We start from the raw sequence: 24,323 nt of genomic DNA, 5'->3' as shown, positions 1-24,323 counted from the left end.
AAGCACGCAGCACAGCAGCACCTAAATACATAAAGCAAATATTAACAAACACAAAGGGAGAAATTGACAGCAACACAATAATAGTAGGGGACTTTAACACCCCACTTACATCAATGGATAGATTATCAAGGCAGAAAATCAATAAGGAAACACTGGCCTTAAGTGACACAGTAGGCCAGACAAACTTAGAAGATATATAGAGAACATTCCATTCAAAAGCAGTAGAATACACATTTTTTTCAAATGCACATGGAACATTCTCCAGGATAGCTCACATGCTAGGCCACAAAACAAATCTCAATAAAGTTAAGATTGAAACCATATCAAGCATCTTTTCTGACCACAAATTTTCTTGTAGAAATCAACCACAAGAAAAAACTGTAAAAAAACAGAAACATACAGAGGCTAAATAATAGGTTACCAAACCACCAATTGCATTACTTAAGAAATCAAAGAGAAAACTGAAAAATATTTGCAGACAAATGGGAACGAAAACACAATGATCCAAAGAGTGGGATTCAGCAAAAGTAGTTCTAAGAGGAAAGTTTATAGCAATACAAACCTATCTCAAGAAACAAGAAAAATTTCAAATAAACTACCTAACCATACACTTAAATGAACTATAAAAGGAAGAACAAACAAAGCCCAAAGTTAGTAGAAGGGAAGAAATAATAACGATCAAAATAGAAATAAATTAAATAGAGATTAAAAAATAGTAGAAAAAATCAGTGCAATCAACAGCTGGTTCTCTGAAAAGATAAGCCAAACTGATAAACCTTTAGTCAGACTCATCAAGAAAAAAAGAGAGAGGGTCCAAATAGATAAAATCAGAAATGAAAAAGAAGTTAAAACTGACACCAAGGGACCTTGAAGATGGCGGAAGAGTAAGACGCGGAGATCGCCTTCCTCCCCACGGATACACCAGAAATACATCCACACGTGGAACAACTCCTACAGAACTCCTGCTGAAGGCTGGCAGAAGACCTCAGACCTCCCAAAAGGCAAGAAACTCCCCACGTAACTGGGTAGGGCAAAAGAAAAAACAGAGACAAAAGAATAAGGACGGCACCTGCACCAGTGGGAGGGAGCTGTGAAGGAGGAAAAGTTTCCACACACTAGGAGGCCCCTCCGCGGGCGGAGACTGCGGGAGGCAGAGGGGGGAGTTTCGGGACCACGGAGTAGTGCACAGCGACGGGTGCGGAGGGCAAAGCGGGGAGATTCCTGCACAGACGATCGGTGCCGACCAGCACTCACCAACCCGAGAGGCTTGCTGCTCACCCACCGGGGCGGGCGGGGCTGCGAGCTGAGGCTCGGGTTTTGGTTTTGGACGGAGCGCAGGGAGAGGACTGGGGTTGGCGGCTTGAACATAGCCTGAAGGGGTTAGTGCACCACGACTAGCCGGGAGGGAGTTCGGGGAAAAGCCTGCACCGGCCGAAGAGGCAAGAGACTTTTTCTTCCCTCTTTGTTTCCTGGTGCGCAAGGAGAGGGGTTTAAGAGCGCTGCTTAAAGGAACTCCAGAGACGGGCGCGAGCCGCGGCTAAAAGCGCGAACCCCAGAGACGGGCGCGAGCCGCGGCTGAGGGCGCGAGCCCCCGAGACGGGCGCGAGCCGCGGCTGAAAGCGCAAACCCCAGAGACGGGCGCGAGCCGCGGCTAAAACCGCGGACCCCAGAGACGGGCGGGAGACGCTAAGCCTGCTGCTGCCGCCACCAAGGGGCCTGTGTGCGAGCACAGGTCACTCTCCACACCCCTCTTCCGCGGAGCCTGTGCAGCCCGCCACTGCCAGGTTCCCGGGATCCAGGGACAACTTCCACGGGACAGTGCACGGCGGGCCTCAGGCTGGTGCAACGTCACGCCGGCCTCTGCTGCAACGTCACGCTGCCTCGGCCGCCGCAGGCCCGCCCCGCACGCAGTGCCCCTCCTTCCCCCATCCCCCAACCCCCGGCCTGAGTGAGCCGGAGGCCCCGAATCAGCGGCTCCTTTAACCCCGTCCTGTCTGAGCGAAAAAACAGACGCCCTCCAGCGACCTACACGCAGAGGCAGGGCCAAATCCAAAGCTGAGCTCCTGTGAGCTGTGAGAACAAAGAAGAGAAAGGGAAATCTCTCCCAGCAGCCACAGAAGCAGCGGATTAAAGCTCCACAATCAACTTGATATACCCTGCATCTGTGGAATACCTGAATAGACAAGGAATGATCCCAAATTGAAGAGGGTGAATTTAGGAGCGAGATCTATGATTTTTTTACCTTTTCCTCTTTTTGTGAATGTGTACGTGTATGCTTCTGTGTGACATCTAGTCTGTATACTCTAGCTTCCACCATTTGTCCTAGGGCTCTATCCGTCCATGACTTTTTTTTAAAAATTCTTTTTCTTAATAATTAAGTTTAATTGTAATAACTTTATTATACTTTACCTTCGTTCTTTCTTTCTTTCCTTCCTTCCCTCCCTCCTTTAGACAACGAATCACCCCAAATTGAAGAGGTGGTCTCAGGGAGCAGGATTTATGATTTTTCCCCCTTTACCTCTTTTTGTGAAGGTGTATGTGTATGCTTCTGTGTAAGATTTTCTCTGTATAGCTTTGCTTCCAACATTTGTCCTAAGGTTCTATCCGTCCCTTTTTTTTTTTCTAAATATTTTTTAATTCAGTAACTATATTATACTTTATTTTATTTTTACTGTATCATCTTTCTTTCTGTCTTTTTTTCCTTCTTTTCCTCCTTCCTTCCTTCCTCCCTCCCTCCCTCCCTCCCTCCCTCCTTTCTTTCCTTCTTTGCTTCTTTCTTCCTTCCTTCCTTTCCTCCTTTCCCTCTTTCTTTACTCATACTTCTACTAATTCTCCCTACTTTTTCTCCCTTTTATTCTGAGCTGTGTGGATGAAAGGCTCTTGGTGCTCCAGCCAGGAGTCAGGGCTCTGCCTCTGAGGTAGGAGAGCCAACTTCAGGACACTGGTCAACAAGAGACCTCCCAGCTCCACATAATATTAAACGGTGGAAATATCCCAGAGACCTCCATCTTAACACCAGCACCCAGCTTCACTCAACGACCAGCAAGCCACAGTGCTGGACAACCTATGCCAAACAACTAGCAAAACAGGAACACAACCCCACAACACAACAGAGAGGCTGCCTAAAATCATAATAAGGCCACAGACACCCCAAAACACACCACCAGACGTGAACCTGCCCACTAGAGAGACAAGATCCAGCCTCATCCAGCACAACACAGGCACTAGTCCCCTCCACCAGGAAGCCTACACAACCCACTGAAACAACCTTAGCCACTGGAGACAGACATCAAAAACAACGGGAACTACGAACCTGCAGCCTGCAAAAAGGAGACCCCAAACACAGTAAGATAAGCAAAATGAGAAGACAGAAAATCACACAGCAGATGAAGGAGCAAGATAAAAACCCACCAGACCTAACAAATGAAGAGGAAATAGGCAATCTACCTGAAAAAGAATTCAGAATAATGATAGTAAGGATGATCCGAAATCTTGGAAGTAGAATGGACAAAATGCAAGAAACAGTTAACAAGGACCTACAAGAACTAAAGATGAAACAAGCAACGATGAACAATGCAATAAATGAAATCAAAATCACTCTAGATAGGATCAATAGCAGAATAACTGAGGCAGAAGAACGGATAAGTGACCTGGAAGATAAAGTAGTGGAAATAACTACTGCAGAGCAGAATAAAGAAAAAAGAATGAAAAGAACTGAGGACAGTCTCAGAGACCTCTGGGACAACATGAAACGCACCAACATTCGAATTATAGGGGTTCCAGAAGAATAAGAAAGAAAGAAAAGGACTGAGAAAATATTTGAAGAGATTATAGTTGAAAACTTCCCTAATATGGGAAAGGAAATAGTTAATCAAGTCCAGGAAGCACAGAGGGTCCCATACAGGATAAATACAAGGAGAAACACGCCAAGACACATATTAATCAAACAGTCAAAAATTAAATACAAAGAAAGCATATTAAAAGCAGCAAGGGAAAAACAACAAATAACACACAAGGGAATCCCCATAAGGTTAACAGCTGATCTCTCAGCAGAAACCCTACAAGCCAGAAGGGAGTGGCAGGACGTACTGAAAGTGATGAAGGAGAATAGCCTGAAACCAAGACTGCTCTACCCAGCAAGGATCTCATTCACATTTGATGGAGAAATTAAAACTTTTACAGGCAAGCAAAAGCTGAGAGAGTTCAGCACCACCAAACCAGCTTTACAACAAATGCTAAAGGAACTTCTCTAGACACGAAACACAAGAGAAGGAAATGACCTATAGTAGCGAACCCAAAACAATATATAAAATGGAAATAGGAACATACATATCGATAATTACCTTAAATGTAAATGGACTAAATGCTCCCACCAAAAGACACAGATTGGCTGAATGGATACAAAAACAAGACCCTTATATATGCTGTCTACAAGAGACCCACTTCAGAACTAGAGACACATACAGACTGAAAGTAAGGGGATGGAAAAAGATATTCCATGCAAATGGAAACCAAAAGAAAGCTGGAGTAGCAATTCTCATATCAGACAAAATAGACTTTAAAATAAGGACTATTAAAAGGGACAAAGAAGGACACTACATAATGATCAAGGGATCGATCCAAGAAGAAGATATAATAATTGTAAATATTTATGCACCCAACATAGGAGCACCTCAATACATAAGGCAAATACTAACAACCATAAAAGGGGAGATCAACAGTAACACATTCATAGTAGGGGACTTTAACACCCCACTTTCACCCATGGACAGATCATCCAAAATGAAAATAAATAAGGAAACACAAGCTTTAAATGATACATTAAACAAGATGGACTTAATTGATATTTATAGGACACTCCATCCAAAAACAACAGAATACACATTTTTCTCAAGTGCTCATGGAACATTCTCCAGGATAGATCATATCTTGGGTCACAAATCAAGCCTTGGTAAATTTAAGAAAACTGAAATTGTTTCAAGTATCTTTTCCGACCACAACGCCATGAGACTAGATATCAATTACAGGAAAAGATCTGTAAAAAATACAAACACATGGAGGCTAAACAATACACTACTTAATAATGAAGTGATCACTGAAGAAATCAAAGAGGAAATAAAAAAATACCTAGAAACAAATGACAATGGAGACACAACGACCCAAAACCTATGGGATGCAGCAAAAGCAGTTCTAAGGGGGAAGTTTATAGCAATACAAGCCCACCTTAAGAAGCAGGAAACATCTCGAATAAACAACCTAACCTTGCACCTCAAGCAATTAGAGAAAGAAGAACAAAAAAACCCCAAAGCTAGCAGAAGGAAAGAAATCATAAAAATCAGATCAGAAATAAATGAAAAAGAAATGAAGGAAACAATAGCAAAGATCAATAAAACTAAAAGCTGGTTCTTTGAGAAGATAAACAAAATAGATAAACCACTAGCCAGACTCATCAAGAAAAAAAGGGAGAAGACTCAAATCAATAGAATTAGAAATGAAAAAGGAGAAGTAACAACTGACACTGCAGAAATAAAAAAAATCATGAGAGATTACTACAAGCAACTCTATGCCAATAAAATGGACAATCTGGAAGAAATGGACAAATTCTTAGAAATGCACAACCTGCCAAGACTGAATCAGGAAGAAATAGAAAATATGAACAGACCAATCACAAGCACTGAAATTGAAACTGTGATTAAAAACCTTCCAACAAACAAAAGCCCAGGACCAGATGGCTTCACAGGTGAATTCTATCAAACGTTTAGAGAAGAGCTAACACCTATCCTTCTCAAACTCTTCCAAAATATAGCAGAGGGAGGAACACTCCCAAATTCCTTCTACGAAGCCACCATCACCTTGATACCAAAACCAGACAAGGATGTCACAAAGAAAGAAAACTACAGGCCAATATCACTGATGAACATAGATGCAAAAATCCTCAACAAAATACTAGCAAACAGAATCCAGCAGCACATTAAAAGGATCATACACCATGATCAAGTGGGGTTTATTCCAGGAATGCAAGGATTCTTCAATATATGCAAATCTATCAATGTGATAAACCATATTAACAAATTGAAGGAGAAAAACCATATGATCATCTCAATAGATGCAGAGAAAGCTTTCGACAAAATTCAACACCCATTTATGATAAAAACCCTCCAGAAAGTAGGCATAGAGGGAACTTTCCTCAACATAATAAAAGCCATATATGACAAGCCCACAGCAAACATCATCCTCAATGGTGAAAAACTGAAAGCATTTCCACTAAGATCAGGAACAAGACAAGGTTGCCCACTCTCACCACTCTTATTCAACATAGTTTTGGAAGTTTTAGCCACAGCAATCAGAGAAGAAAAGGACATAAAAGGAATCCAAATCGGAAAAGAAGAAGTAAAGCTGTCACTGTTTGCAGATGACATGATACTATACATAGAGAATCCTAAAGATGCTACCAGAAAACTACTAGAGCTAATCAATGAATTTGGTAAAGTAGCAGGATACAAAATTAATGCACAGAAATCTCTGGCATTCCTATATACTAATGGTGAAAAATCTGAAAGTGAAATCAAGAAAACACTCCCATTTACCATTGCAACAAAAAGAATAAAATATCTAGGAATAAACCTACCTAAGGATACGAAAGACCTGTATGCAGAAAATTATAAGACACTGATGAAAGAAATTAAAGATGATACAAGTAGATGGAGAGATATACCATGTTTTTGGATGGGAAGAATCAACATTGTGAAAATGACTCTACTACCCAAAGCAATCTACAGATTCAATGCAATCCCTATCAAACTACCACTGGCATTTTTCACAGAACTAGAACAAAAAATTTCGCAATTTGTATGGAAACACAAAAGACCCCGAATAGCCAAAGCAATCTTTAGAACGAAAAAAGGAGCTGGAGGAATAAGGCTCCCTGACTTCAGACTATATTACAAAGCAACAGTAATCAAGACAGTATGGTACTGGCACAAAAACAGAAAGATAGATCAGTGGAACAGGATAGAAAGCCCAGAGATAAACCCACGCACATATGGACACCTTATCTTTGATAAAGGAGGCAGGAATGTACAGTGGCGAAAGGACAGCCTCTTCAATAAATGGTGCTGGGAAAACTGGACAGGTACATGTAAAAGTATGAGATTAGATCACTCCCTAACACCATACACAAAAATAAGCTCAAAATGGATTAAAGACCTAAATGTAAGGCCAGAAACTATCAAACTCTTAGAAGAAAACATAGGAAGAACACTCTATGACATAAATCACAGCAAGATCCTTTCTGACCCACCTCCTAGAGTAATGGAAATAAAAACAAAAATAAACAAATGGGACCTAATGAAACTTCAAAGCTTTTGCACAGCAAAGGAAACCATAAGCAAGACCAAAAGACAACCCTCAGAATGGGAGAAAACATTTGCAAATGAAGCAACTGACAAAGGATTAATCTCCAAAATTTACAAGCAGCTCATGCAGCTCAATAACAAAAAAACAAACAACCCCATCCAAAAATGGGCAGAAGACCTAAATAGACATTTCTCCAAAGAAGATATACAGAATGCCAACAAACACATGAAAGAATGCTCAACATCATTAATCATTAGAGAAATGCAAATCAAAACTACAATGAGATATCATCTCACACCAGTCAGAATGGCCGTCATCAAAAAATCTAGAAACAATAAATGCTGGAGAGGGTGTGGAGAAAAGGGGACACTCTTGCACTGCTGGTGGGAATGTGAATTGGTTCAGCCACTGTGGAGAACAGTATGGAGGTTCCTTAAAAAACTACAAATAGAATTACCATATGACCCAGCAATCCCACTACTTGGCATATACCCTGAGAAAACCAAAATTCAAAGAGAGTCATGTACCAAAATGTTCATTGCAGCTCTATTTACAATAGCCAGGACATGGAAACAACCTAAGCGCCCATCATCGGATGAATGGATAAAGAAGATGTGGCACATATACACAATGGAATATTACTCAGCCTTAAAAAGAAATGAAATTGAGCTATTTGTAATGAGATGGATAGACCTAGAATCTGTCATACAGAGTGAAGTAAGTCAGAAAGAAAAAGACAAATACCGTATGCTAACACATATATATGGAATTTAAGGGAAAAAAATGTCATGAAGAACCTAGGGGTAAGATAGAAATAAAGACGCAGACCTACTGGAGAACGGACTTAAGGATATGGGGAGGGGGAAGGGTGAGCTTTGACAGGGCGAGAGAGAGTCATGGACATATACACACTAACAAACGTAGTAAGGTAGATAGCTAGGGGGAAGCAGCCGCAAGGCACAGGGATATTAGCTCGGTGCTTTGTGACAGCCTGGAAGGGTGGGATGGGGAGAGTGGGAGGGAGGGAGACGCAAGAGGGAAGACATGTGGGAACATATGTATGTGTATAGCTGATTCACTTTGTTGTAGGGCAGAAACTAACACAACATTGTGAAGCAATTATACCCCAATAAAGATGTTTAAAAAAAAAAAAACTGACACCAAGGAAATACAAAAGATCATAATAAATTACTACAATTATATGCCCATAAATTGGACAACCTAGAAGAAATGGACAAATTCATTGAAATGTGCTATCTCACAAGACTGAACAGAAAGAAATAGAAAATATGAACAGGCCACTTACCAGTAATGAAATTGAATATAGTATAGTCAATATACAGTACTGTACAAAATACTGTAAAATACAGTGATTAAAAAAACTCCCAATCTCCCAACAAACAACAGTCAAGAACCAGACAGATTCACAGATGAATTCTACCAAACATTTAAAGAACAGTTAACACCTATCCTTCTCAAACTACTCCAAAAAAATTGCAGAGGAAGGAACACTTCCAATCACATTCTAAGAGGCCACCATCACACTGATACCAAAAGAAAAAAAATTTAGTTTATTTAAAACTTAAAACAAAGCAAAAATGATTTTTGCCATACAGTTCTATGAATTTTAACACAGGTATAAGCACTACCACAATCATAACAAAGAACACGTGCATCACCAAAAATATTCCTTGTGCTGTCTTTTTCTACTCACACCCTACCACCACCCATTATCCCTGGGAACCACTGATTTGTTCTCTGACACTTTGATTTTGTCTTTTCAAGAACACATAAATAGAACTGTACTCTAAGTGACATTTTGAGACTGGATTTTTTCCACTCAACATAATGATTTTCAAATCATCCAATTTGTTGTGTGTTTCGATAATTCATTCCTGTTTGTTGTTTAGTATATTCCATGGTATGAATATACCACAGTTTAACTACCTGTTGAAGGAAAACTGGGTTCTTTTTAGCTATTATGAATAAAACCACGTGATCACTGATGTACAAATTTTTGTGTGAACATAAGTTTACATTTCTCTGGGATAAATGCCCAACAATGTAATTGCTGTGTCATATGCTAATTACATTTTTAATTTTTAAAGTAACTTCCAATTTGTCAAGGAGAAGGCAGCTGAAGAAGCCAAGAACCAGCTTTAAGAAAAGATACAGCAGATTCAGTCCAAAAAGGAGAATAGTAAGGATGTTGGACTAGGTTCTGACAGTGGCACAGATAAGACTGAAACAAACAAAAAAGCTTTATAGCTTTTTTCTTAAGCTGATCTACAGCCCAGGAAACAGAACGTTGGACCTCCTTCACTGCCCTCCTGCATAAGCTGACAGCCAAGGCAAAGAAGCCTTGATACCCCAGAAAGTGATTTCACCTTGATTTATTAGTAGTATGTGTGTGTAGGGAGGGTGGCCAGAAAGATTGCAACAAAGAGATATTAGGTTCTTCACCTTGTAGGGCTAGGACTACAGAAAAAATAAATAGCTGAAAGTCTTGGAATCAAAGACTTCTCCAAACCACCCAGAATAGGTTATCAAGCTGCTCTACCTGCCTCCATTCCCCAGGACTGGTGGAGCTTCAGGGGAACACAGTTGTGAAATGTGGTCCTAGATAGTGGGTCTTAAGGGCTTACACTACATTTAAATTATTCTATGGCAAGTATTTGAGTCACTTCCAATTATAGAGGTTGGAAAAATGGGGTTTAAGTGGATAAAGTGCCAGAGCAGAGCAGCAGTAGAGTATAATGGCAAAGAGTGTGGGCACTGACTGACAAGGGCTGATATACCTAACCTATTTACAAAGAGATGTTAAGAATCGAGTGAACAAGATCACACATACATACCCTGCCCCCACAAAAGAAACAAAAACTCAATTAAAAAAATGGGGAAAATATAAATAGACAATTCATCAAAAATGATGTAAAAATGATCCTTAAACATATGGAAAATGTTTAAACTCACTCAAAATTAGAGAAATATGAAGTGAAAATACAGAGACACTATTTTTCACCTATCAGACTGGCAAAAATATGACAACACATTCTGTTGGTGAGACTATGAGGAAATAGGCACTCCCACACATAGACTGTAGGAAGGCGAACTGCTACAATTCTTCTGGTGATAAATCTAACAAATCTACTTAGTCCTTACTTTACTTTTTAAAAATTTTATTTGTTTTTTGGCTGTGTTGGGTCTTCATTGCTGTGCATGGGCTTTCTCTAGTTGCAGCGAGTGTGGGCTACTCTTTGTTGTGGTGTGCGGGCTTCTGATTGCGGTGACTTCTCTTGTTGCGGAGCATGGGCTCTAGGCATGTGGGCTTCAGTAGTTGCAGCATGCAGGCTCAGTAGTTGCGGCGTGCAGGCTCTAGAGTGCATGGGCTTCAGTAGTTGTGGTGCATGGGTTCATTGGTTGTGGTGCACAGGCTCAGTAGTTGTGGCGCATGGGCTTAGTTGCTCCACGGCATGTGGGATCTTCCCGGACCAGGGATCGAACCTGTGCCCCCTGCACTGACAGGTGGATTGTTAACCACTGCACCACCAGCGAAGTCCCTATGTCCTTACTTTAAAAAAACAGCTTTATTGAGATATAATTCACATACCATACATTTCATCCATTTAAAATGTACACTTTAATGTTTTTTAGAAAATTCACAACATTTTCATCACTCCCAAAAGAAACTCCATACACATTAGCAGTCACTCATTTCTGTAATAACCTATATGGGAAAAGAAATTGAAAAAGAATAGATGCATGTATATGTATAACTGAGTCACTTTGCTGTACACCTGAAACTAATACAACATTGTTAATCAACTATATTTCAATATAAAATAAAAATTTTTTAAATTAAAAAAATTCACAATGCTGTGCAACCATCATCAAAATCAATTTTAGAACATTTTTGTCACCACAAAAATAAACTCCATACACATTAACAGTCACTCATTTCACCTCATGCCCCTCCCTCCAACCCCAGCCCTAGGCAATCACTAATATCTACTTTATGTCTTTAAACAGCAAAGAGGCATATATGAGGATATAAGATTGAACATTCACAGAAATCATGGGGAGAATGCTGGACTTGTCCAGGTAGTGAAATTGAGGATTCAAGATACATTCACCAAATTCCCAAGGAAAAGGAAGCTCTAAGTGACATCTGTGTTAAAAATGAATAACATCCTTGATTTTAGACCAGGTATAGCACTACCATCTCTAGGTCAAACTTGCTCTTTAAATCCTAAAAGAGGAATTCTTGAACTATGTTGAGCTGAGGGTTCCACATAATTCTAGAGAAAATTTCAGAAGTTCTATACTGAGGAGCTCTCCACATAATCGAGAAAGTTCAGCAGTTCCTGGGGTTACTGGATATTATTGATAGTTTCTTAACATTCTTTCATAATGACCGCTCCATTAATTGACTTGTCCAGTAAAGGAAAGTTATACTGAACAGCCACATTTCAGGAGCTGAAAACTACTTCTTCCATAATATTTGCCTAACCACATCCATCCAATTATCCATTTACCTTGGCAAACTCCTACTCTGCCTCTAATTCTCAAAAAACAAACAAACAGAAAACAAAAACTGGTCATGGCTAAAAGCAGCTACCCAAAGTGAGAAAAAGAAGTTGATGATCAAGGCCACCATCAAGACATGGAGATCATTACCTTGAAGGATCTCAAAATTTCGTGGAAGGCTAAGCTAATCATTACAATTCAGGGCAGCAGATGCCAGAAAACCTTAGTCTATGCCAAGTAGGTAGACTTTATTTTACAGATATTTTAACTTTTCCTTTTCCTATGATCCTAGAGTCAAAACAGCACACAAATATCAGAGGGGTGGTAGAGGAATCCTATCCTGAAAGATGATCTGACCTGAGAATATTCTGGTCATCTATATCAGCTGTAACACAGCAGATGGGCACTGTGCAGAAAAGAGTTAATGTACCAGACCTTAGACTGCTATCCTTAGAAGAACCTGCTTATAAGTTTGGCCCTTGGCTGGCATCTGGGAACTTGGCTTTTGGAGTATTTCCAGTCAACAGTTAACTGACTCGGGGGGGTGGGTCACTGTGCCTAGACTCTTTGTGTAAGCAATCTGGTTCCATGATGAACATCTGTCTTCCTTCTGGGAGTCAGGAATTTGGGTATGTGCTAGGAAGAGTGCTTATGTCGTTAGTCTCCCCACAGAAATCTTGGGCACTGAGTCTAATGGGCCACCATAGTAGACAACATTTCATTTATTTTGCTGTAGTTTTGTTGATGGGGAAAGAGTATACTCTGTGTGACCCCTTATGGGTGGAAGAAAGCATAAGGAAGCCTGCAAAGGGATTCCTCCAGACTCCACCTGTGTCTTTTTCCCTTACCATCTGTGTGTCCTTACTGCATCACTACAATAAATCTTAACCACAAGTCAGACTATATACTGAGTCCTATGACCCTTTCTGGCAAATCATTGAACCTAGTGATAGTTTTGGGAACCTCTGACATAAGATGCTTATTCACCTAGCCACTTACAGATAACCCCAATGGTCAAAGAGTGTTCTATGTCCTGGTGGGAGTAGCCTCTACTACGGGTATGTAGTTCTTCCACACTACACTGAAGGGACACTACAGACTATTCAAAATGCTGAACATGGCTAGTAAGTGAAAACTTCATTCACTCATGCAATGGATATTTACTAAGCACCTACCGTATGCCAGGCACTGTGGTCTCAGACTGAAGACAGACCTGGAAGGCCCAAGGTATTACTCTACGCTATCCTGACCACCAAATTCTCCATGAAATAGCATTTTATTGGACTTCAATGTGGATCTTTCTCCTTCTTAACGTATAATTCCATATTGAAAATGGTAGACATCCTCACTAACGTGGGATGTTTTATCCCCTTTCCTGGACTCCCATTCACAACTACTACTGTCACATTCTTTATCAAAGAAGTATTCCATTTCCATGAACTTCATAACAATATAAAATTTGCCCAAGACCCTCATTTAATATCCTGATCTGAAAAGCACTGTTCAGAGTCCTCCACATGCAGATCCACCTCTATATCAGCCAATACCTGTAGAACAACAGGTAAAGCAATAGGCATGCTTTATACAAGTTCTGGAAGTGCACCTGCACTGTTATACCCCCTCAAACAATATGACTATTTCTACTCTACCACACTGACTTTGTTTATAACAATTCATTACACTATTTACCTAAACACTGATCCACAACTGTGGCTTTCACCTCCACAGCTTCCCCATACCATTGAGCAAATACCACAACCCTGGCAGTCCCCATAATACCCAGAAGAGGTAAAAACCACTCAAAAAGATCTACAAGACAGTATGCTGAATAGCTACAGGGGAGATATAAAAGTGTGACATGATATCTTGCTCTCTTTAAGACACATCAGCCTCGCCCAACCCTGCCAATAACATCTGTGGCTATTGAAGACCATGCTAGCCTTTCAATTTCCAATGCTTCCCATACAAATGGTTTCAATATCTTTTCCCCCATTCCCTGCTAGATCCTACCCATAAAAGCCATTCCATGTCTCTCCATATGGAGTCTGGGAAACTCCATATGGGGAGCCAGAATACATGGTAAAACAAGTAATAGACTCCCATTGATACTAATCAGTTCCAATACTTGGTGTAGTTTGATGCATATCAGCTAGAAGAGCATTTCTTATCACCAAAAAACACTCCAGAATATGTCATAATTTTCTTTCAGGAAAACCTAGGAACAGTGTGCCCTGACCCAAGAAAGGGTAGCATCTGTTCTGGCATTGCTCCTTTAATCTAACTGACCCACCAAAGTATCACACCTCAGTCAACTCATAAAACCAAGCTACAAACACTAATAGGCATTCTAGCAATCATCTCAGACTTCCCTCACTACCTCTCAAAGTACACTTTCATTCTGGCATTCATTCTCACTACTCCAATGACACACTTACCCCACTCACTACTGCTATTGATCCTAACTCATTTGCATTTGTTCTTTTTTTTTTCTTTTTGAGAGAGAGACCATGGTTATAATTGAAGCTTTTCAAATACATTAAACAGAGTTACATATATTTGTTTCTTACATATGTCTTTGTAGCTTTATTTTATATAATTAACATACAAGCTTCACATATTTAAAGTGTACACTTTGATAACCTTGATATTTGTATACACCCAGGAAACCATCAACAAAATCAAGGCAGTGAACATAGACATCACCCAAAAGATCTTCTTGTGCACATTTTTAATCCCTCCCATGTGCCCTTCCCAACTCCCAAATCTTGTCTAGAGGCATCCACTGATCTGCTTTCTGTCACTAGATTAGTTGGAATTTTCGACAACATTATTTGCATTTGTTCTTGCTCTCATATTTTAATTTCCTTGGCTCTGGGTGTTTGGTTCTGTGTCTCAGCTTCAAATTCCTGCCTCTAGCACTCTTTGACTTGGAATACCTCCAGTAAATCCCCCCTACTTCTGACTCCTCATCTTTCTACATTGTTTACAGCTTACCTTGTTCTCTGGTTTGGGCATCCCAAGATGCCTTGGATGAAAACTCCCCTTTCTCATGTTGGGCCCAGGGTGAGACCCCCCACCTCCACCTTGGCCAATATCCACTTCTTTCCTTACAGAGCCTGGATGAGATTTTGATCCTCTAGTCGATGTCTGTAGTTGGAATCTGGTGTTAGAATCTTATCTTTCTCTTAGACCATGGGATGGCACACTTTTTCCAAAAAGAGCCAGATAGTAAAAATTTTAGGCTTTGAATGACATATGGTTTCTATCATGACTACTCAACTGTGCTGCTATAGAGCAAAAGCAGCCATAAACTATAAGTAAAAAAACGGACATAAATATGTTTCGATAACACTTTATAAAACAGTCTCTGTGACTCTTATCCCTTCATACTGCTCTGGATATGAGCTATCCCTATAATAAGCCCCCTGCCCCAGTCTATTTGATTGATGTCTAGACTACCATGTGAGAGGAGGACTTAGACAAAATTCATCATGTCTAAAACTTAAAGTTATCATCTTCCCCCACCAAAGCCACTCTTCTCACCATAGCCCTTATCATGGTGACTTACAACACTGTTCATCTAGCAATGAAGTTAGAAATATGGTTGTTAGCTTTGACTTATCCCACTCCTCACCTGCCAGTTGGTCAACAAGTTCTGTTGATTCTTTCCTCAAAACACTCTTACATTTGCCCTATCTTCTTCCTCCCCACTGTCTCTGTCTCCTCTTGATTAGACTACCATAATATCTTCCAGAAAGATCAGATTACTTGCAGTCTTCCAAATATGCTGTGATGTTTCACAAATGCACTACATATTTCTATTTTCCTGGAATCTCCTTCCCTTTAACTCCTACTCCCACCTTTTATCTTCTTGTTCAACTCCTATTCACTATTCAAAACCCAGCTCAGACCTTCTCTTTCACATTTAATCATTGCCTCTTCAAGGATACTTTGTTTAAATAGTATGCCCTTGACATTCTCAAGAGATATGTTCCAACAGCCCAAAATTCATGAATAATGGCAAACTTAGAGCAAGACGGTGGACAACAGCCCCAAATTCATGAATAATGGCAAATTTAGAGTAAGACGGTAGAATAGGAAGACCTCAGCACATACCCCCCCACAGCAACAATAATTTGGCAGCAATCCATGAACAAAAGTGCCTTTGGGAACACTTTGGGATCTAGGTAGGAGATTATGAAATCCCAATAGAGCCCAACACCAAGGAGGGTCATTTTGAGAAGGTAGGCATGCACCCAGATAGTGGTGGTAGGCTTACCAACTGTGATCAGGGCTACAGACACAAGAACAGACCTTGTCACCTGACTCAGCTATAGCCCCACTTGGCCTTGGTCCTGCCATCAGCACCCTCTGCTGAGAGAACCAGAAGCAGACTCACCCACCCACGCCTTGAGTGACATACTCACAACTTTGGTCCGACTATAGATCCTGAAGAAGCCCTGTGATTTAGCTCTAGCTCCTCTCAGCCATGGTGAGAGTCGTCCTGTGCATCTAGAGATCTGGCAGGATACATACTTATCTGTACCCCAGAGGCAGGCCTAAAAACTTCCAGTGTTGGGCTTCCCTGGTGGCGCAGTGGTTGAGAGTCCGCCTGCCGATGCAGGGGGCGCAGGTTTGTGTCCCGGTCCGGGAGGATCCCGCATGCCGTGGAGCGGCTGGGCCCGTGAGCCATGGCCGCTGAGCCTGCGCGTCCGGAGCCTGTGCTCCACAACGGGAGAGGCCACAACAGTGAGAGGCCCGTGTACCGCAAAAAAAAAAAAAAAAAAAAAAAACTTCCAGTGTTGCTATGGATGATGAAGCAGCCCTGTGACTTGGTTCCAGTCCTTCTCAGACACAGTCTGGAGCTATTCCTGCTCACCCAGGGAACCACCCAGTGACCAGCAGGAGTTACACTTGTCCATAGAGCTGATGACAGGCCCACCATCTGCAGACCCTGAAGTAGAATGTTTTCTCAGTGCTAGTCCTACAACCAAGGTTCTGGAGGCAGTGTTATCTATCTGGAAGATAGATAACAGAAATGACCCAATCTGGAAGATAGATAACAGAAATGACCCAATTAGAACAGCAAAAAGAAAAGCAAATTTTAAAAAATGGGACATATTAAAGGACCTCTGAGACAACATCAAGTGGTACCAACATTCATATTATATGGGTCACAGAGGGTGGTCATTATATGCAGCACGAAATGTACCAAAAATGATGAACCCAAGCAGATCCAACATCAAGACATATAATTAAAATGGCAAAAGTTAAAGATAAAAAGAGTATTCTAAAGGCAGCAACAGAAAAAAATGAGTCACATACAGGGGAACCCCCATAAGGTTATCAGTGGATTTTTCTGTAAATCTTTGCAGCACGGAAGGGAGTGGCATGATATATTTAAAGTGCTGAAAGAGAAGAACCTACAACCTAGGATATTCTACCAAGCAAGACTACCACTCAGAATTACAAAAGAGATAAAGAACTTCTCAGACAAGTAAAAACTAAGAGTTCATTGATACTACACTGACCCTAAAAGAAATGTTAAAGAGTTTTCTCTAAGTTGAAAAGAAAAGGGTACAAGGGGCTTCCCTGGTGGTGTAGTGGTTGAGAGTCCACCTGCTGATGCAGGGGACACGGGTTCGTGTCCCGGTCCGGGAAGATCCCACATGCCATGGAGCAGCTGGGCCCGTGAGCCATGGCTGCTGAGCCTGCGCATCCAGAGCCTGTGCTCCGCAATGGGAGAGGCCACAACAGTGACAGGCCCACATACTGAAAAAAAAAAAAAAGAAAAGAAAAGGGTACAAGAAGTAAGAATCTGTAGGAAAGTAAAAATCCTCATAGGAAAGGAAATATATAGTAAAGGCTATGGATCAACCACTTAAATAAGCCAGTAAAAAGATTAAAAGACAAAAAACTTGTAAAATCAACTGTAACTACAATAAACAGTAAAGGGATAAACATGAAGATGTAAAATATGACATCAAAAACACCAAGTGTGGGAGAGGGGAGTAAAAAAATGTAGATCTTTTAGAATGTGTTTGTATAGCCAAATATACAACTCTGTAATAGCTATAAATGGAAAATAATCTTTAAAAACTATATAGCAAATTAATTTTTTTAAAAAAAAGAACAGAAAGAATAAAATTAAAAATTGTACAACATGAAGATTATAGCCAATATTTTGTAATGACTGTAAATGAAAAGTAGCCTTTACAATTGTATAAAAAATTTTCTTAAAAAGAATAGAATGTGTCTGAATTTAAATGATGATCAATTTAAAACAAGTAGATATAGTTTTAGGTAAACATATATAAACCCTATGGTAACCACAAATCAAAAACCTAAAATAGATATATAAAATGCTAGAAAGAAAGAACACAAGCATACCACTAAAGAAAATCAAAACCACAAAGGAAAAGAAACTCTCTCTCCAAGATTCAATTCAGTACTGGTGTACAGAGGCCAAATTTCAGCTACAAATTTGGGGTCTCACCTGGGATCTGACTCAGAGGCAAGAAACCCCACAAGGTTCCCCTGGCTTGGACACTCTGAGGTCTTCCTCCATGCCAGCTTCCTTCAGGAGAGCAGAGGGTTGGAGGATTCCTTAGGAGACCAGATCGCCTGGGACTCCTAAAAGGGCCGAACCCCAGTCATACCCAGTCCACCATCCTGGCAGTCAAAACTCCAAGGTGGGAGTGGAGGACAGAAGAGGGACCACCACAACAGCTGCCAAGGCCACCTTTGCCTTAAAAACATTCCTCTCTTCCTCCTGCCTGCACCAACCTGTGCTTCCTCCTATGAGGAATTATTTTGGGGAAGGAGAAAAGTAGCTTCTGGGAGGTCACAGCACGTCCTCAAGTGTCTGCTTCTGTAGGTCAGAAGTCTAAAATCAAGGTATGGGCTGGACTGTCTTCCTTCTGGAGTCTTCAGGTGAAGAAAGAAGCCTGACTGGTGTCATACTTGGAAGTCTTCACCATACACCAAGGCAGGGGGAGGAGACAAGATAGTGGAGTAGAAGGACCTGAGCTCACCTCCTCTCACAAAAACAGAAAAATAACAACTAACTGCTGAACAATCATCAACAAAAAAAGACTGGAAACTACTGAAAAAGATATTCTACATCCAAAGACAAAGAAGTTACAATTAGATAGTAGGAGGGACACTTTTTGTGATATAATCAAATCCCATACTCACTGGGTAGGCAACCCACAAATTGGAAAATAATTATATCACAGAGTTTCTCCCACAGGAGTGAGATCTGCACCCCATGTCAGGCTACCCAGCCTGGGGGTCTGGCATCGGAAGGAGGAACCCCCAGAGGATATGGCTTTGAAGGCCAGCAGTGCTTGAGTACAGGAGATCCATAGGACTGGGGGAAACAAAGACTTCACTCTTGGAGGGTGCACACAAGGTTTCACATGCACTGGGACCCAGGGCTAAGCAGTGACTCCATAGGAGACTGGGCCAGACCTACCTGTGGGTCTTGGAGGGTCTCCTGGGGAGGCAGGGGTCAGCTGTGGCCCACTGTGGGGGCAAGGAAACTGATGCCAGAGGCCCCAGAGAATACTCACTGGAGTGAGCTCTCCCAGAAGTCACCACTTTGGCACTGAGAGCTGGCCCCACTCAGCAGTGTGCAGCCTCCAATGCTGGGACGCTGCAGGCCCAACAACCAACAGGGTGGGAATACAGCCACACCCACCAGCAGACAGGCTGCCTAAAGTCATCCTGGGCCCACAGACACCTTTAAACACACACCTTGACACAGCCTGGGTCACAAGAGGGACAAGACCCAGCTCCACCTACCAGTAAGCAGGCACCAGTCCCTCCTAACAGGAAGCCTGCACAAGCCACTGGGCCAACCTCACCCACGAAAGGGAAGACACCAGAAACAAGAAGAACTATAATCTGGCAGCTCGCAGAATGGAGACCACAAACACAGAAAGTTAGAGAAAATGAGATGACAGAGAAATATATTCCAAAAGAAGGAGCAAGGTAAAACCACAGAAGAGCAATTAGTTGAAGTGGAGATAGACAAACAGCCTGAAAAAATTCAGAGTAAAGATAGTGAAGATGATCCAAGGTCTCACAGAACTGAGGCATAGACCAAGAAGATACAAGAAATGCTTAACAAAGACCTAGAAGAACTAAAGAACAAACTGTGATGAACAACAAAATAACTGAAATGAAAAATACCGTAGAAGGAATCAATAGCAGAATAACCAAGGCAGATGAATGAATAAGTGAGATGGAAGAGAGATTGGTAGAAATCACCACCACAGAACAGAATAAAGAACAAAATGAAAAGAAAGGAGGACAGTTTAAGAGACCCCTGGGATGACATTAAATGCACCAGCATTCACATTATAGGGGTCCCAGAAGGAGAAGAGAGAGAGAAAGGGCGTGAGAAAATATTTGAAGAGATAACACCAAAAAATTCCCTAACATGGGAAAGGAAACACTCACTCAAACCAGGAAGCACAGAGTCCCATATAGGATAAGCCCTAGGAGGAGCACGCTGAGACACATATTACTCAAATTGACAAAAATTAAAGACAAAGAGAAACTATTAAAAGCAACAAGTGAAAAGCAAAAAATAACATACAAGGGAATCCCCATAAGGTTATCAGCGGATTTTTCAGCAGAGACTCTGCAGGCCAGAAGGGAGTGACAGGATATATTTAAAGTGATGAAAAGGAAAAACCTACAATCAAGAATACTCTACCCAGCAAGGTGCTCATTCAGACATGATGGAGAAATCAAAAGCTTTACAGATGAGCAAAAGCTAAGAAAATTCAGCATCACCAAAGCAGCTTTACAACAAATGCTGAAGGAACTTCTCTATGCAGAAAAGAAAAGGCCACAAATAAAAACAAGAAAATTAGGAAGGGAAAAGCTCACCAGTAATGGCAAACATACAGGAATGGTAGGAAATCATCCACACAAATATGTCACACAAATATGACATCAAAACCAGCAATCACGAGGAGAGTACAAATGCAAGATATCGGAAATGCATTTGAAATTAAGAGACCAGCAACTTAAGAAAATCTTGTATAGATATAGACTTCAATATCAAAACCACATGGGAACTGCAAACCAAAAATCTACAATAGATACACACATACATAAAGAAAAAGGAATCCAAACACAACATTAAAGTTAGTCATCAAATCACAAGAGAAGAGTACAAAAGAGGAAGGGAAGAAAAGAGACCTATGAAAACAAACCCCAAACAATTAATGAAATGGCAATAAGAACATACATATCAATAATTACCTTAAATGTAAATGGATTAAATGCTCCAACTAAAAGACATAGATTGGCTCAATGGATACAAGAACAAGACCCATACATATTCTGTCTACAAGAGACCCACTTCAGATCCAAAGACACATACAGACTGAAAGAGAGGGGATGGAAAAATTTATTCCATGAAAATGGAAATCAAAAGAAAGCTGGAGGAGCAATACTTGTATCAGATAAAATAGACTTTAAAAGAAAGACTGTTACAAGAGATAAGGAAGGACACTATACAATAATCAAGGAATCAAGCCAAGAAGAAGATATAACAATTATAAATATTTATGCAACAAAAATAGGAGCACCTCAATACATAAGGCAAATGCTAACAGCCATAAAAGGGGAAATCGACAGTAACACAATAATAGCAGGGGAAATAAACACCCCAGTTACATCAATGGACAGGTCATCCAGATAGAAAATCAATAACAAAACACAGGCCTTAAATGACACATTAGTCCAAATGGACTTAATGGATATTTATAGAACATTCCATCCAAAAGCAGCAGAATACACTTTCTTCTCAAGTGCACATGGAACAATCTCCAGGACAGATCACATGCTGGGACATAAAGCAAGCCTCAGTAAATTTAAGAAAACTGAAATCATATCAAGCTTCCTTTCTGACCACAACACTATGAGATTAGAAATAAACTACAAGAAAAAAACTGTAAAAAAAACCCACAAACACGTGGAGACTGAACAATATGCTATTAAACAACCAATGGATCACTGAGGAAATCAAAGAAGGCATCAAAAAATGCCTAGAGACAATTGAAAATGAAAACACAATGATCCAAAACCTATGGGGTGCAGCAAAAGCAGCTCTAAAAGGGAAGTTTATAGCAATAAAATCTAAACTCAGGAAACAAAAAAAATCACAAATAAACAACCTAGTCCTACACCTAAAGCAATTAGAGAAAGAAGAACAAACAAAACCCAAAGTTAGTAGAAGGAAAGAAATCATAAATATCAGAGCAGAAATAAATAAAATAGAGACAAAGAAAATAATAGCAAAGATCAATGAAACTAAAAGCTGGTTCTTTGAAAAGATAAACAAAATTGATAAACCTTTAGCCACACTCAACAAGAAAAAAAGTGGGGGGCTCAAATCAGTAAAATTAGAAATGAAAAAGGAGAAGTTACAATGGACACCACAGAAATACAAAGGATCATAAGAAACTATTACAAGCAACCATACACCGATAAAATGGACAACTGAGAAGAAATGGTTAAATTCTTAGAAAGGTACAACCCTCCAAGACTGAACCAGGCAAAAATAGAAACTATGAACAGACCAATGAAAAGTACTGAAAATGAAACTGTGATTAAAAATTTCCAACAAAAAAAGTCTGGGAACAGACGGCCTCACAGGCAAATTCTACCAAACATTTAGAGAAGAGCTAGCACCCATCCTTCTGAAACTATTCCAAAAAGTTGCAGAGGAAGGAACACTCCAAAATGCATTCTAGGAGACCACCATCACTCTGATACCAAAACCAGACAAAGATACCACAAAGAAAATTACAGACCAATAGTACTGATGAACATAGATGCAAAAATCCTCAACAAAATACTAGCAAACACAATCCAACAATACATTAAAATGATCATGCACCATGATCAAGTGGGATTATCCCAGGGATGCAAGGATTTTTCAATATCTGCAAATCAATGTGTGATACAACACATTAACAAATTGAAGAATAAAAACTGGATGATAATCTCAATAGATGTAGAAGAAGCTTTTGACAAAATTCAACACCCATTTATGTTAAAAAATTTCTGGAAAGTGGGCAAAGAGGGAACCTACCTCAATATAATAAAGACCATATATGACAAACCCACAGCTAACATCATACACAATGGTGAAAAGCTGAAAGCATTTCCTCTAAGATCAGGAACAAGACAAGGATGTCCACTCTCACCACTTTTATTCAACATAGTTTTGGAAGTCTTACCCACGCCAATCAGAGAAGAAAAAGAAATAAAAGGAAACCAAACCAGAAAAGAAGAAGTAAAACTGTCACTGTTTGGAGATGACATGATACTATACATAGAAAATCCTAAATATGCCACCAGAAAACTACTAGAGCTCATCAGTGAATTTGGTAAAGTTGTAGGATACAAAATTAATACACAGAAATGTGTTGCATTTCTATGCATTTACAATGAAAGATCAGAAAGAGAAATTAAAGAAAGAATCCCATTTACCATCACATCAAAAAGAATAAAATACCTAGGAATAAACCTACCTAAGGAGGCAAATATCCATACTCTGAAAATTCTAAGACACTGAAGAAAGAAACTGAGGATGACACAAACAGATGGAAAGATCTGCCATGTTTTGGATTGGAAGAATCAATTTTGTCAAAATAAGTATACTACCCAAGGCAATCTACAGATTCAGTGCAATCCCTATCAAATTACCAATGGCATTTTCCACAGGACTAGAACAAAATAATTTGAAATTTGTATGGAAACACAAAAGACCCCAAATAGCCAAAGCAATCATGTGAAAGAAAAACGGAGCTGGAGGAATCAGACTTACTGGCTTCAGACTATACTACAAACCTACATTAATCAAGGCAGTATGGTACTGGCAAATAAAACAGAAATATGGATCAGTGGAATAGGAGAGAAAGCCCAAAAATAAATCCATGCACCTATGGTCAATTAATCTATGAGAAAGGAGGTTAGAATACACAACAGAGAAATGACAGCCTCTTCAATAAGTGGTGTTGGGAAAACTGAACAGCTACATGTAAAAGAATGAAATTAGAACATTCACTAACACCATACACAAAAATAAACTCAAAATGGATTAAAGACCTAAATGGAAGACCGAACACTATAAAACTCCTAGAGGAAAACATAGACAGAACACTCCTTGACATAAATTGCTGCAATATCTTTTTGGTTGCACCTCCTAGAGTAATAAAAATAAAAACAAAAATAAGTAAATGGGACCTAATTAAATTTAAAAGCTTTTGCACAGCAAAGGAAACCATAAACACAACAAAAAGTCCACAGGGGGCTTCCCTGGTGGCGCAGTGGTTGAGAGTCCACCTGCCGATGCAGGGAATACGGGTTCATGCCCCAGTCTGGGAAGATCCCACATGCCGTGGAGCAGCTGG

The sequence above is a fragment of the Phocoena phocoena genome, chromosome X, assembly GCF_963924675.1.
Source record: "Phocoena phocoena chromosome X, mPhoPho1.1, whole genome shotgun sequence".
NCBI lineage: Eukaryota > Metazoa > Chordata > Mammalia > Artiodactyla > Phocoenidae > Phocoena > Phocoena phocoena.
The sequence above is the reverse complement of the archived record's forward strand: the minus strand, read 5'-3'. Positions refer to the sequence as shown.